This window comes from Polypterus senegalus, chromosome 4, assembly GCF_016835505.1.
Source record: "Polypterus senegalus isolate Bchr_013 chromosome 4, ASM1683550v1, whole genome shotgun sequence".
In the NCBI taxonomy this organism is placed as follows: Eukaryota; Metazoa; Chordata; class Cladistia; order Polypteriformes; family Polypteridae; genus Polypterus; species Polypterus senegalus.
The window spans coordinates 138435407-138441406 of NC_053157.1; the positions used below are offsets into that span (position 1 = coordinate 138435407).

The 6000-nt window shown below is 36.8% G+C and overlaps 1 protein-coding gene across 12 annotated transcripts in view; it reads right to left on the reverse strand.

The window, feature by feature from the left end:
- The window catches only part of apbb2b (amyloid beta (A4) precursor protein-binding, family B, member 2b), a 336334-nt gene that overhangs the window by 202751 nt on the left and 127583 nt on the right, over nucleotides 1-6000 (reverse strand). The window contains exon 4 of one of the 12 annotated variants that reach the window (XM_039751337.1): nucleotides 1155-1264. The exons of the other annotated variants lie outside the window; for them this stretch is intronic. The gene's annotated coding sequence lies outside the window, so the exon portion shown is untranslated. The remainder of the gene's footprint in view (nucleotides 1-1154; nucleotides 1265-6000) is intronic. 12 annotated transcript variants of the gene reach the window in all.

The window sequence follows — 6000 nt, forward strand, 5'->3', positions numbered from 1 at the left end:
GATTACCTCACCTATGTATGGGAGTTGCCTTGTGCCTACTGCTAATGCAATTCAGAAATTGATTAAATGGGTTTATAAATGGATGGATGGATAAACTTAAATGGGACATGGTTAGGGCAAAAAGAAGTACCCATGAAGCAATGGGGATAACATGTTAAGAAACAGTCAATAGGCTCAGATCTGAATTCTAGACTTTAGAGCTATGAGACCATTTGTTATCCACTGCCCCTGCTTTTGAACACAATTTATAAATTCAGATTTAGACATATTTTTAGTAAATATCAGTGCCTCAGAGTTAAATACTAAATCAGTTTTAGAAGTTCTGATAGTTTTGCTACGGTTAAAACTACATTTTTTTCTGTTTACTTCACCTTACTTTTAAATGCAGTTGCCCACAAATTGATCATGAACATATTTTAGGCTGTATTTTAGCAAAAAGAGTGGGAGACGGTTTGTTGATGTCATGTTCAACTACAGGATGACTGACAATCCAAATCAATCTCATATTATCTCTTTATTCAAATTAAAATGATGTCCTGGATTTGTCAGATGATTGACTTTTCAGTACATGAATATTAATTGAAGTCTAAAAAAGCAGTTCAGTTCTGTAATGTTTTTGGACTGGCTATTTAAAGGTGTCTCTTTGCTTGTTGTTTAGATGGAATGGTTCAGATTCTTTCAATCCAATTATGAAGCCCACTCCATTCCAATCATAATTACAGCACTTCTTTGCCAGTGTTATCAACATTAGGAATAATTTGAAACTCAGTTTTAGAGCGGTACCATTTTAACAAAGAACAAGTGTTTACACACAGCAGGATTATTTCCTTCTCCCATCAACCTGATCTTATTATTCCGTGTGTGAAAAAGGAAACTGACACACCAAAGCAATCTTGCATGGAAACAAAACAGAACTAGGATGTTTAAAAGAAAATAATAAAAACATTCTTGTAAGAAGAAATCATATGGCCCTTTACTGCCCACACTATACATTTACCTACCAGTTATAATGAAGTCAGCAGAGAAAATTAAGGAGTGGGGAAAACTGTAGTACTTTCAGAGTAAGTCCTCTGTATCAGTTTGACTAATTATTGCTGTGCTAAATTGGACATAAGTTACAAGTCCATTGTGTTCTTGAAAATAACTTGGCATACCAAGTGTTGAGATATTCTTCAATTCCTGTCTTGATTGTATTTTTGCACAGCTTCATCAAGTTGTCCTTTTTGCTGCATCAACTGTGGGTTTGCGACCAGCAAGAGCATCACTACAAGAAAAAGAAAACTGCTACAGATTTTTTTAGGTGCCAGAGATTAGTTGGAATTGTAATGTTGACACCAAGGTGAAGTGAACAAATGAGCTTTCAAAACAGGCTATACAGAAATCATGAGTGCTTAATCAGTAACTTGAAATTCTAATAAAGCCATTAGTTTTTATTTTATTTTGTAAGAATTACTTTGCTTTATTTGTACGGAAGGAGTCATATTACAACCACTGGTGCTTAAATAAGCTGATACCTACTATGTCAAAATTAATGTAGCAAGAAACCATGTTTGGATGTGAAATGCTATTTGAAATATAGAAGGACATCATGATGGTGGCAGTTAAAAGAAAGGAAACAATAATAAAATCAATTTAAAAAAAATAAATTCCCCAGAGGCGCCATAATATAATCAACTCCCCAAAGACCAAAGAAGAATTACACTGTGAAACCAAGCCTGAAGTGAAAGTAATACAGTTAGTTCACACTTATGTTGACATCTTTTTCTATATTGTTCTTTCAGACAGGAAGCCCTCTTGCACACACACTCGTACTCTGGGTCAGTTTAGATTTGGCAATCTGCCTGTACAACAGAGAAAAATGTTTGTGCACTCTTATGAAAGGTGGTAGCTCCAATTTCTTGATCATCATCATAAAAATCATTGTCGATCGAACATAATAAATATTTCTACTTCACAAAGCTTAGCATTTATATAAACTAATTCCTGTTTATCACCTTAACAAAATACAGCTACTGGTAATGCCTAGGATTGTAGGTACACTGTACTGAACAATAACTAAACATTAACAAAACTGGCTACAAGAGCACAGATTTTATTTATTTGACATTTTTTGAAAACTATACTCATTTTATCACTGTGTCAGTCCATCCCTTTTTCAGTTTGTTTATCCATTTACACAATATACCTGGATATCCGGGAACCATGCTCAGGAATCTAATGATAGGTACAATCTCATTCTTTCTATTAAGAGCCAGAGCTTGTGACCATTGGTGAGAACGGGGGTGCAGACTAATGAAGATTTAGCTCCCACTCCACTGCCTGTTACTTCATCCTCAAAAATTCCACACCTACGTCAATTCTGTGGTCAATCTCATGACTACCTCCATGTACACCTGTGAACAAGATCCCGAAGTACTTGACTTATTCCATGTGGGCAAGCTTCTCATCTTATACCTACGGCACATTTTTCCAGGACAAAAACACAACTTCAGCTTTCAAGGTGTTATCTTTCATCCTGACCATGCACATAAATCAACTGAAAACTGCTCTAGATTGTGACGGAAAAGTACAAGTAAGAGGGCAACATCTTCCACCAACATCAGTAAGACTTGCTTTTGCTGAGTCTTAATATTATGCCCAAAGAAATCATGAATCAGAGGGTAGGACACAATATCCACCCATGGTAGAGTCCCACATCCATAGAAAACAAAGTTGACTTCACGCCACCTATGCAAATACAACTTCTTCTAATACAAGACAAGTATCAAAATGGATTTGCTCTGAAACCCTATGATATTATAGTACAACTCACAAGAGAGTGTGGACCATAATGTTTTTTCAAGTCCATAAACGTCATACAGACAGGATTGGTAAGCTCTCTGAAACTTTTGAATATCTGTGCAAAAACAAAAAGTTCATCCATTCTTTTATGCCCAGGAAGGAATCCACAACATTCCACCCTTGCTCTGCAGCCTGCCAGAGTCTCCATATATTAATACACTGGCAGAAGCCTTCTCATGAAATAAAGAAACAATTAAACAAGAGACAATGAAGTGATAAACAACATAGAAAATAAGATATAATACAGATGGCAAAAATGAATTTCTATGTGTGTGTCATTCAGAGTACAGTCAAGCTTGTTTCTTTCTTTGTCACATGAAAACCATATCAAAATATCAGTATAAATGTAAACAGTGCATGTCTGGAGTTCACCAGACAAAAGTCTTTAAAATACATAGCTGCATTTCAGACGGCAGCTGCAGGAGCTAACCTTTTCCATCCTTATAGTTAAAGTGATTTTTAAAACCACCCCTCTAAGCATATTTTGCTCATGAGGAAAGGCTTACTTTACTGCAGCCTCAGCATTTTTACAAATGAATTCCTTTCCCCACTTAAAACGTCCCTGTAACTGAAAGAACACAATAATCTATTATTAACACACAGCAGACTTGTACTTATTCTACAGCTCTTTTTCTGATGATATATATATATATATATATATATATATATATATATATATATATATATATATATATATAAACTGGTCAAAAAATTAAAGGAACACTTTAAAACACATCAGATCTCAATGGGAAAAAGAAATCCTCCTGGATATATATACTGATATAGACTGGGTAATGTGTTAGGAACGAAAGGATGCCACATCGTTTGATGGAAATGAAAATGATCAACCTACAGAGCCCTGAATTCAAAGGCGCCCAAAAATCAGAGTGAAAAAATTATGTGGCAGGCTAGTCCATTTTGCCAAAATTTAATTGCAGCAACTCAAAATTGTACGCAGCACTTTGTATGGCCTCTGTGTTCTTGTATACATGCCTGACAACATCAGTGCATGCTTCTAATGAGATGACAGATGGTGTTGTGGGGGATCTCCTCCCAGATCTGGACCAGGGCATCACTGAGCTCCTGGACAGTCTGAGGTGCAACCTGGTGGCATTGGATGGACCAAAACATAATGTCCCAGAGGTGTTCTATTGGATTTAGGTCAGGAAAGTGTGGTGGCCAGTCAATGGTATCAATTCCTTCATCCTCCAGGAACTGCCTGCATACTCTCACCACATGAGGCCAGGAATTGTCGTGCACCAGGAGCCACTGTACCAGCATAGGGTCTGACAATGGGTCCAAGGATTTCATCCTGATACCTAATGGCAGCCAAGATGCCTTTGTCAAGCCTGTAGTGGTCTGTGTGACCCTCCATGGATATGCCTCCCCAGACAATCATTAACCCACCACCAAACTGCTCATGCTGAATGATGTTACAGGCAGCATAATGTTCTCCATGGCTTCTCCAGACCCTTTCACTTCTGTCACGTGCTCAGGGTGAACCTGCTCTCATCTGTAAAAAGCAGAGGGCACCAGTGGTGCATCTGCCAATTCTGGTATTCTATGGCGAATGCCAATCGAGCTGCATGCTGCTGGGCAGTGAGCTCAGGGCCCATTAGAGGACATGGGGCCCTTGGGTCACCCTCATGAAGTCTTTCTGGTTGTTTGGTCAGAGACATTCACACCAGTGGCCTGCTGGAGGTCATTTTGTAGGGCTCTGGCAGTGCTCATCCTGTTCCTCCTTGCCCAAAGGAGCAGATACTGGTCCTGCTGATGGGTTATGGACCTTCTATGGCCCTCTCCAGCTCTCCTAGAGTAACTGCTTGTCTCCTAGAATCTCCTCCATGCCCTTGAGACTGTGCAGGGAGACACAGCAAACCTTCTGGCAATGACACGTATTGATGTGCCATCCTGGAGAAGTTGGACTACCTGTGCAACCTCTGTAGGGTCCAGGTATCGCCTCATGCTACCAGTAGTGACACTGACTGTAGCCAAATGCAAAACTAGTGAAGAAACAGTCAGAAAAGATGAAGAGGGAAAAATGTCAGTGGCCTCCACCTGTTAAACCATTCCTGTTTTGGGGGTCATCTCATTGTTGCCCCTCTAGTGCATCTGTTGTTAATTTCATTAACACCACAGCAGCTGAAACTGATTAACAACCCCTCTGCTACTTAACTGACCAGATTAATATCCCATAAGTTTCATTGACTTTATGCTATACTCTGATTAAAAAGTGTTCCTTTAATTCTTTTGAGCAGTATATATATATATATATATACTAGCAAAATACCAAGGCTTCAGCGGAGAAGTAGTGTGTTAAAGAAGCAATGAAAAAGAAAAGGAAACATTTTGAAAATAACGTAACATGATTGTCAATGTCATTGTTTTGTCACTGTTGTGAGTGATGAGTGTTGTTGTCATATATATTATATATATATATATTTACACACACACACATAAACATATATATATATATATACATATCTATACATATACACATATATACATACATATATATCTACATATATACACATACATATACACACACACATAAATACATACACACATACATACATACACACACATATATACACACAAATACATATATATATATATACAAACACAAACACATACTGTATATAAACATATATATACATATACATACATATCTACATATATACACACACAGCTATTTCGTATCAGTGCAATACGCTGCTTGTTAAAACGGATGACTCCCGCTCTTACGTGCAAGTCTGCGTGGATATTATTTGTATTTGTTCAAGTTCTATTTAAATTTTAAATAGAAGGAATTTTTATTTAGTCGACAGAAATATCTTTGGTAGGAATGGTAAAAACAGACAGGAATATTATTCGTGAATAAATCAACTCAAACCTTAAACAACTTATAATATTTTGCTCTCCATAAAAATATATCCTGTCGAAATTATACAAGTTAGAAATAAAGTAAACGTTAAAAGAACAAACATTCAAATTTCTTTACTCTTATGTAATTTTATATAAAAATAAACTTAGATTTTAAATATCCCAAAAGATTTTGCTCTCCATAAAAATATATCCTGTCAAAATTATACAAATTCAAATATGAACATGCTGCATAACAAAACCTGGAAATATAAATAAAATGTGTTCCTTTCAGCA